Source organism: Melanostigma gelatinosum (assembly GCF_949748355.1).
Source record: "Melanostigma gelatinosum genome assembly, chromosome: 15".
NCBI classification, from domain to species: domain Eukaryota; kingdom Metazoa; phylum Chordata; class Actinopteri; order Perciformes; family Zoarcidae; genus Melanostigma; species Melanostigma gelatinosum.
The window spans coordinates 15,878,926-15,889,196 of NC_136648.1; positions in this window are offsets into that span (position 1 = coordinate 15,878,926).

The window sequence follows — 10,271 nt, forward strand, 5'->3', positions numbered from 1 at the left end:
TCTCGCTGATGTTGGTGACCGACTTGAAGATGCGCAGGTTTTAGAACGGATCGTAACTTACATTTGTGCAGTTGCACCAGAATTGATGGTAACTTTCAACGCTGGAACTGAGTTTGTATTAAAGGACACAATCTTCAGTCAATATCCTGGTACACTATTCACTGTGTGTGTTAGTCTACTGTATTTATGTGACACTACATCATGGCTTCAGAGAATGTGTTTCGAAGCTGTACTCTGTTCATCATTGAAGTGATATTTGTGAAATTGGCCAGGTGTTATTCATATGATATACGATACATGACACAGAATCTTTAATCAGTCAATTAGTTAGGGCTGAATAATTCATACTTTTTTTCCCTCTGCTTTTTAGGTGACTGCATTACAGTGAACGTTTTGTTTCATTGCATATTGTTGATTTTACTCGACAACAAACATTCATAATGTTGTGCACGGGGCTAAGTTGCAGGCAGCAGTTGCTTATTCTCATTCTAAAGGATTATCCTGTGCACTGCAAAGTAATCAGTGGATAAGTCAACGTGACTGAATCCACATTACATATCCCCTCACCAGGCACATCAGATAGAAAGTAGCCGGTAACAGAGATGTAGAACAGATGTAGTTCTTTTTTTTAAAGTCTCTTTTTTATTATCTGTAGGATCTGTCTGGACTTTTCGGTGCATGACCGGCCAATGGAGGAAGAAAAGGCGGTTGATAATATCCAACTAAAATCCAGTTCCCCTTTACCTACTGGGATTCCCATTAACTGGGGACTGATCACTGGCCCTGTCCCTGAGCCGGTGTTCCCAGCACCTTCTTTGAGCACCCAACTTCCTCCTCCTCAGAGTTCGGCTGTTCACGCCCTACAAACCAAAGTGAAGTCACTCACACAGAGAAGGACAAGGGGGAGAGATCGAGAGAAAGAAAGAGAAAGGTTGGACACAGATGTTTTCGTGAGCAGTCCAGCTGGGCGGATTTCATCCGAAGTCCTTCTCAGACAGAGGCCCAGAGGAAAGGGTCAGGTGTCTTTGCCTGCCCCCTCCTGGCGATCAGGCACTTCGAAGAACTTGAGCAGTAGCGATGAAGAGGAGGAGGTTGAGGTGCAAGTCAGTTTCGAGATCCACAGCCCTCCGGCTGAAGCACGAGGAGATCATGTCTTCCAGGAGGAAGAGGAAACTGAAGATGAGAGGTCAGAGAGGAATGAGGACCAGGTCAGTTTTCTGTCAGGCCAGCCTTGTGGGCTCGGGGAGGGCACCAGTCTAGAGAGTCTTCTGTCTGATAACTCAAGCAGCAGTAAGGATGACCCATCTCCTCCTCCTCCTCCTCCTCCTCCTCCTCTTCATCCTCCTCCTCTACCTGTGCTCTCCTCATTTCCTGCCACCACCTCTGCTTCTACAACAGCTTCCACCTCTTCTTCCACATCTTCCACGTCAACCAGACACTGGGCACCACCCAAGGGTTTCTGGCGAGTAGTGCGCTCTGAAACATTGCTTCTAAATGGTGTTAGCCCAGACAACACACCCTCCGCTTTACCTTTGAAGGACCACACTCGGACAGAAGAACCGACAGAGCCTCAAAGGTGTTCTAAGCCAGCCAAAACAGGCACCAGGAGCGATGCCGGAGGTGTGGTGGATGACAGTGACGCGTCCTCAGAGTTCAAACACTCGGACAGTGTGGAGTGCTACCTGGACAGGTGTGAGCAGAAGGAGTTAGAAGCTGGTGACCTGGCCAAAGGACTGTGCAGTTCAGACAGCTCGGAGAGCATGTCTTCACAAAGTGGGCTACTCTCCGCTGACGAGGAATTGAAGGTGAAGCGGAGAGCTTATGTGAAGTTAAGGGAAAGAAGCCAAAACTGCACCGAGGAGAGCGAGCAGAGCGGAGGGGAAAGTGCCGGCTGTTATGGAGACACAACATACAGAGGCAATTGTAAAGGTAGGTCCCTTGAGGAAAATAGGATGTATTTCATGTCAAATGTAAAAACTTTCTAGGGAAAAAATTGATTCCGGTATGTTGATATGTACTTATATACAAGTAGCTCAGTCATAGTTTATTGTGCACTGTAGTTGTGTAATGTGTGCTAAGTGTTGTCAGCTGGTGCGGGGGTCTGCTGCTTGCTATTTATTACGAGTAGAGACAGAAAATTCAGCTCAGTGCACCCCCCCCCCCCCCAAAAAAAACACATTCTAAAGCTTTTTTTATAATGTCAACATTTCATCTGCTTAGAACACTTTCCAGCTTTCACAGCGTGTTCAAAGTGCCTTATACAAGCCTTTGCCTGCCTACTGGTGATGTTGCATAGAAACGCAGTATGTAACCTGGCTGATTCCCAGAGTTGAACAGATGTCAGATGTGCAGATGTGCATGAGTTTGTTGCTATTATTAGCAGTCAGAGCGGTGGGGGAAGTGCCCCTGCTTTTGTATCTCTGTCTGTGTGCAAATGAATGTCTTGGTAGTCATGTAAAGTGACAGATTATGTATTTTCCCATACTATTTATTTGTGGGACCATGTGTTTGTCCTGCATGTGCATCCGAGTGTGTCGATACCAATACAGTCGCTGCAAACCGTATCGGTAAATATATGATGATCAGGCAATTATTTTTCTCTCGTCTCTGGGGAATCGGCCTTTATCCGTCTCTCAGTGGTTGCATAACCTGTGTTTCTTTTGACTGACATGAATGATCAGTCAGGGATAACCTATGAGACTGTCACTGAAGCTAATGGTATGAAGGTTTTTGAAAATCCTTACAATAATGCACAGACCCAATTATTTTAAGACCCACATGTCCCTGCAGGTCACATTATGGCTGATGGCTCTTTTGGCAGTAGTATTTTCCCCAAGCAAGCACAACATGATACACTAAATAAGATCTAAACCCTAATTTAGAATAATACACTGAGTTATACATAGGCTAGCAAAATGTCGAGGGAACCAAAGACAGGAAATCCTTGTTTGGGCATGAAACCTGTGGATACTTTTACATCCACACTTTATTCATATCAGATCAGCTGTGATGTACTTTTCCTCTCTGTTTTATGCTAGTCGCAGGAGCCCATGGGGTTTTGGACAGCTCAGACTCAGCCAGTCTTGCTCAGGAACTTGAACCCTATTTGAGGTGAGCAATGCAAAGCTTCTTTATGTGCTTGGCGGGGGGTGCAGACATTCAACTAGTATGCCCTTTTTTATCCTCTTATCATGAATTCCACGCTTTAATAAATTCCACTCTTACAGCTCCACTTGTGGGAATTAAGGATCTGTATTTTTCCTGGATTAAGGCTGTTAGTGTCAAACAAACAATAGAAATCCTACAAATGGAATATTGAGTATATTGATGAAGCTGACATTCTTTCAAAATAAGTTCATGAAATATGAGATACTTTCCAATAGAGATAAAGTCTTAAAACCTTGTAATCACTTTAGATGAGACAAAAACATATTTAATACTTGAAGCAGTCACTCTTTAAGTGCAGATGCAGTGTTACAAGAGAGACAAAACAAACAAACCAAAGAAAAAGAGACTTGCACACAACATCCCTTTTTCCTAACCCCTCCCACATTCCCATGACCGAGTGACACGATGTCACTCATCGATATTGTACACAATATGTTCTTCTCTTGACACCCAGGAAAGAATGAATCATACTCAGGCCATTACGAGGATAATCCACATGGCTGATGTATCATGCTATCTTTATCACTGGGCCAGGGGATAAAGACAAGTACAGATGAAGCACAATGCAGAGCAGCTTAGCTGCTGGGCATAAGGATAGATGGAAGGATGACGTTTCTCTCTGCTGCTCACTGCCCCAGTCTATCTAGTTGATATTACATAAAACAGCTTAGGAGGCTGCAGCTTGATTCACTCACTCTATGTTCAGTCAACCCGCTGGGAATATGATGTCGCTGGATATGTCACAACAGACAATGAGCTTTGCACATTTAAAGACATCATCAAATATTCAATTTCACTCAAACAGATGGCGATATAGCCTAGTAGTCTAATCACATTCACCCTATCCGTTCCCTTGCTGCTTTTCATCACGTAAATTATTCATTTATTTTCTAATTAGCATCTTCCTCCTCATCGTCAGGTCACTTCTTGTAATCAGTGACGAGCTTCCTCTGAGCCCGAGACATGAGCAAGCCAAGCTTCTTCTGGAGCGAGCGCGACTCAAGGCCCGCTCCAATCACGCTAAAGGCGATCGCCCCGGCAGACGCTCGCATCCCGATCAGAGATCCACCGTGTAAGTTGGCGACATCTACTTACCGTATCTATGACCGTGGGTATGAATCAGTGTTGTGATAACCAGTTTCATTTTGGCAAAGCTGGTGTGCGCTAACTCAAAATGAGTTGAAGCTTTGCAACTTGACCGTGCTTTGTAATTTCAAACACTGAGCCGACAATGGTGAGAAAGTGTTTGGTGTGGTTCTGCTCATGACTCAGACTTCATGTCAATCACAGACTTTTGTTTGCAGTAATCACCTTATTTCTGCAGGAGAATTAGGAGTATTTGCATCGGATCCTGCATTCAAGATTGCACAGCAAACCTATACCTGTAGCCACTACATGTACTGGGTGTCTCATTGCAATGTATTGTGTCATTTGTTTAATTAATCACCAAAAAATCTCTGATTTTGAAGATGTTTTATCTACGTGGGCTGTTGCTGTGAGATGGCTGACATTCAATTTCACTTACACAAGTGTAGCTCTCTTATAGACAAACATAGGTTTCTTTAATATGCACTGCTCTGTCATTTCTTGCAGAAGGAAGCAGCAAATTGAGTCTCCAATTCCAATACGTGTACAGAAAGCTGTTCAAACCAAAGAAGATCATCCACCTCAAACTGTATCTGGTTCCCTTCTTATCCCCAACCAAGACACTTCCCCGGGTGACCAAGTTGGTCGATCTAGACGGTATGGTTGTTCACCCACACGGGTGCGCTTTGAGGACGAATCGGAGAAAGAAGCAGAGTCTCGATACTTGGATAGAGTGAGGCAGCGTAGCAGGTCTGGGATTCCCAAGTCCAAGAGTAAAGGAAGCAATACGGATAGCAGTAGTGGTTCAGAGATGACCAGAAACAATCGAAGTGTCTCCATGCCTCCTTCACAGAAGAAAGAAGTTGTGGGTCAACCCACAACAGTGATTAAAGAGATAATAGTGCTGGTGAAGAAATGTGAGGCATGTGGCTCTGTAGTCAAGGAGCCTCAGCCGGTCTCATCACCGTCAGACCCAAAGAACACTGAGCCACAACAGCCTGAGGACCCACGGCAAAAAGCGGCTCCTCGCTGGGTGCCTCATAATAAGCCCGAGGCAAGTACTCGTCCTAAAGCTCCTCTAACTGTCACATTTGCAGGAGCGTTTGTGCTGGGGGGAAATAAAGAGAGCAACACAGGGTGGAAACCATCCGGGTTTGGGAAACTTAGGAGAAGGAGCAGGAAAGGAGAGAGTCGGCTGGAGTCGGGCCATGGCCCTTACGGTCCCTCGTGGGCTCAACGCCGGAACTCAAATCCCAGGAACAGGGTCATCTTCAGCAGAGCGGTTTCCTTTGCCCCAGACAGCCCCGTCGCTCTGGAACCCGGTTTGCTGGAGGCATCTGATGGATTGAGAGAATCGCCTCCCCCATCGCTGCCTATCAAGTCAGCCCTGAAGTCAAGTTCAAGGAATCGCTCTGCTGCAGGTCAGTCCACGGTTCAGTTCCAGATTACCTCAAATCAGGGAGGTGAGGGAGGATCCCATCATTCTGCCCTCCTGGACTCTCCAGAGGCAAGAAGGGAATGTGCAGTAGCTTTAACCCAAGGGACAAGCATCCCAGTGCCCTGTATCAGGCCCTCCACCCTGAGGTACTCCCCAGCCCGGCTCACCACTTACCTAACAACTGCTGAACTCTGGGATGCCACTCTAGGTGGAGCAGGTGAGTGATCATTGGGGATGAGCGGCGCCATAGATAGATTTCAGTTCCTCTGGAGTGTTGTGTAGAGTTCAGGGCCTTTGCTATTGACATGTGACATAGAATGATACTGTTCTTTCTTATGGGAGGATTTACTATTCTGGAAAAGCAGTGGTAGAAGAAGTACTCTCTTCTTAAGTAGCAATACCACCATAAAAGTACTGTTTTCTAATAATATTGTAAAAGGTCCTGCATTAAATGTATTATTATCATCAAAATGTTCAGTGTAAAAAAGAATGTAATCATTACGCAAACTAGAATCTTGCATTTTAATATACATATTCTGATTTGGGATTATTTTTCCCAATGAATATGTAATGCTCATCAAGTAAAGTACCAGTACCTTAAAAATTGCACTCAGTACTTGATTACTTGTTCGATTAGGCCTCCAAACACTCCAACAAACACTCTAACTCGTCACATTGTGACGCTTTGTCAGACCCCCTGGCATCACTTTCTAACTCACTGGGGTGCACGGTCGCACGTGGTCAACGCTGTGAAAACACTCACTTAAGTTTAGGCAACAAAACCACTTGGATAGGTTTTGGGAAAACATCATGGTTGGGATTGAAATAAGTACCGGTATGTAAACTAAGTCAAACGTAAACATACACCAGTAGCTAATGCAGCTAATAGCGCTAACAGTACCAACTACGGCAAACGTGCCGACAAGGAGAGTGGGTGCTACCCTTCTGCAACGAAGCAGGAGGTCAGGACGGCATGTCAGCTGTAACCACCATATGAGAGAAGTGCAGAGCGGCGGCTGTGAGCGAGCCTGTGAGGCACGATCACATGCACGAACATGCACTAAAGGCCTGCGCGGCCGGCCCGGCGATGTCAACAAAGCAAGAAAAAGCTGGGATAACAACACACACAGAGGCAGCGTGACTTCGTTCTCTGCTCAGATAGACATTACTTCACTGTATCGATACATTGATAATAGCTGTTTGCTGCTTCATTAATGCTCTGAATGTCATACACTGCTCCTTTAATCTACGTCATCACACTCCCGGAACATTTTCTCTGAGCTAATAATAACAGGGTTTACAATGTCGTTACTTGGAAGCCCGGTTCGTCTCACACAGTAAGAGGTTGTGCTTGTATCAGACAAAGCATCAGTATTTGATGCCCTGGGAATGAGAATGGGCTGGTATTACAAGCTGAAATCTGTTCGATGGAAATCACATATTCTCATTTCAAATTTTGCACAATAGAATAGAATAGAAGAAGAAAATGCAATGCAGTAGAACAAAACAAAGTTCACATAACATAATTTACAATTTTGCATAATGGAGTCGAATAGAATAGAACAAAAATAATGAACAGACCAGAACAACAAAAAATATTTGAGAAGGATTTTTGAGATCCACTCAGTACATCCTTTTCTATCAGGTGAACCTGGTTCTGGTCCTGAGTGTCGTCCTGCTCTACGCGGCATGTCTCGGGCTGAGGACCTCAGAGCCGAGCTGCTGGGAGCAGAACATCTGAGAGCTGAGGCCATATGGGAGGAAAACTCCAGGTAAGCCAAGATAACGACGCTCCTCGTAGCTTAGACATTAAATCCTTTGCCCCCTTCATGCTGTTCCCAAAACGGCTTGAGCATGCCAGATTGGTAGCAGTTAGAAGATTAGAACCCTGACCTACAGTCCACAGGATGTTGTCATTAAACTCTTCTGTGAACATCAAGACAACCCTGCCCTCTTCTGGTAATAAAGACCCGTACTTGTAAAGGCCATTTATTGCAGGATCATAACACTGTATAAGCAAAATCATCGAAAAGCTTTTTCCCTGGCTTGTTCATCAGTAGTTTAGTTGGGAATGTAATTATTTATTAATACATTTTGAGTCTATATCACAGTAAACAATAAATATACAATGTATAACTTACCTTTTACAGAAAGCTGGATGGCCGGCCAAAGCTCTTCCTGCGCCGCTTCTTTTCCTCCATTGGTCTGAACAGCGTTGGTAGACTAGTGAAAGGAGGCCGCTCCAGCAGCATGGAACAGCTCAGTATACCCACCGCCCCGCGGGTCAGCTCTGCTTCCCCGAGCCCCACTCGCAGGCCACAGCCCGCCATCCGCATGCAGAGGACACCCTCACTGCAAACCCTCCACACGGTGAGCAAAGAGCAGCAAACATTTTTCATGCCACGTCGTTATGTTTTGTTCAGGACTGCTTCTCTGCACATGGCCTTTTATTTTATTTCACCACATCAAAAAGATGTGGGAGAAAACATCTTACTCATTTGCCACAGTGGAACCAAACCAAGGCTTTTCAGTGTTACTGACCTTTCTGCCTGTAAGGATGATGCAATCCAGGTTGTCCATGTTTCCTTCCACTTCCTGTGGTAGCCATTCTTGTTTTCCTTTTGGCAGCTGTAAGACTAGACGAAGCAGATGTAAACAACTTTCTGTGCCAGCCAATCACAGCCTGTATTTGCATTATGTGTGTGAGCTGCCAAACACAAACACTTCGTTCGTTTTATATGGGTCTTATAGCCAAAAAGTTACTCTTCCAAAAGCCAAAGCTGGTGAATTTTTACCAATGTGAAAAACACAATTTGTGACAGTGCCATTTATTTGCCACTAGGTGCTGCCACTGGCCCAACTGCGCAAAGCCTCCTCAGTGCAGAGTTTAGAGAGAAGAACAGAACGTTCCACAATACTGGGAGAGGTGCAGATACCATACGGCCTGGCACCAAGGTAAGTGGCAAACTAAAGTAGCAAGAAAGACAGAGATGAATAAAAAGAAAAAAATTCTGCATTGTTTTACTTCATACGCTTTCTAATGACGGGATGTGAATTTCTGCAGCTACAGCCCTGACAGTCCTCAGCTCGAGCTTCACAGGGCCCTGAGTGTTGAAGATGTACGTACCTCCAGAATTGCTCGTCCAGTGGGCCGGGTCACGCAGGCTTTCCCTGACGGGACCCTCCTCCTGGAGCTCGTCAGACCCCCAAACGGCCCCTTTGGTTTCGTCATCTCAAGGAGCAAAGGTCGACCGGACACGGGTAACTTTCTTAAATCCACATCGTCTTTGTACCGTCTTAAATGAGGAGCTTGGTTTTGGAGATATTTCCATTCCGTGGTGACTTTATTGCCTTTGCTAACTGCCAGGCTGTTTGTGTATCTTGAAAACAGAATAGACATGAGAAGAGAGAATATAATTTAAATGTCATTGTTCAGATGTAAATTGGCTTTAAAATGTTAAATTGGTAATCAAACATCATCAGATACAATGCTTTTACTAATGGTAAATCTGTTATGTTATTTATTACAATATTGTGTATCGGCCTATATGTTTTGTATGGTCCCGTAAACACAAAGGAATCATCTCCTGTTTCCCTCAATTCAAATTCTACATTTCTCCCTCCGTTCTCACACAATCCAACCACTCCTTCACCTTTATGTGTCTTTGCCTCTTATTGTTCCCTTCCCAGGTGTGTATGTAGAGAAAGTGGGTGACGGTGGTGGGGAAGGCCCTTACATGGGTCTACTCGGCATCGGTGATGAAATTCTGCAGGTGAATAGAGAGGCAGTGGCTGGACTCAGTCTGGACCATGTGACGCGGCTCATGACCCGGGAAAGCACCGCTTCTCTCCGGATCATTCCGGCCCGACGCAACCAGCGCTGACTGGAACGGAGCCATTTCTCCTGCAGCCGTGGATTATAACTCACCACTGCAAACAGGACTGATGTACTGTATATGGTGGATAAGTGTGTATTTCAGTGCAGTTTTACGTCTGAGAATGGCAACACGAGATTACAGTGTTAGAGGTTCATATGTTGTAAAACAGTATGACACTGCAAGAGATTTGGATTACAATGACAAATCAATAAAATAACCAAATGACAAATCTATCAGGAAATACATCCAGTAGAGAGGAGTCATTCGCTAGACACTATATTTCAGAGTATATATTGTGATACTTATAAAATGGTAATTTTATAAATACTGATTCAACTCCAGCACAACTTGTTTCTGTGCATATTTCTGCACATATGTTTTGGTCAGACTTAGCAGACTCCCTTCATTCACAACATATCTGAATTTGAACCAAATCGTAAAAATATTCACAAAATAAAGAGAAATGGGATGACAGCATGCATTTTTACTTAAGTATTTGAGACCATTAAAAAACTGCAACAACTTCCCCTTTGTCATGTTCAAAGTGTGATTTATTTTAACACCTTAAATGACCCTTGAGTACAACCATATTTTGTTGCATTTTTTTAAATGTCCCCATTCATCTAATTGATTATTTCAGACGATTCACTTGATGAAGGATGTGCCACAAATGTAATCTTGGCCCATGAGACCCTAAAACT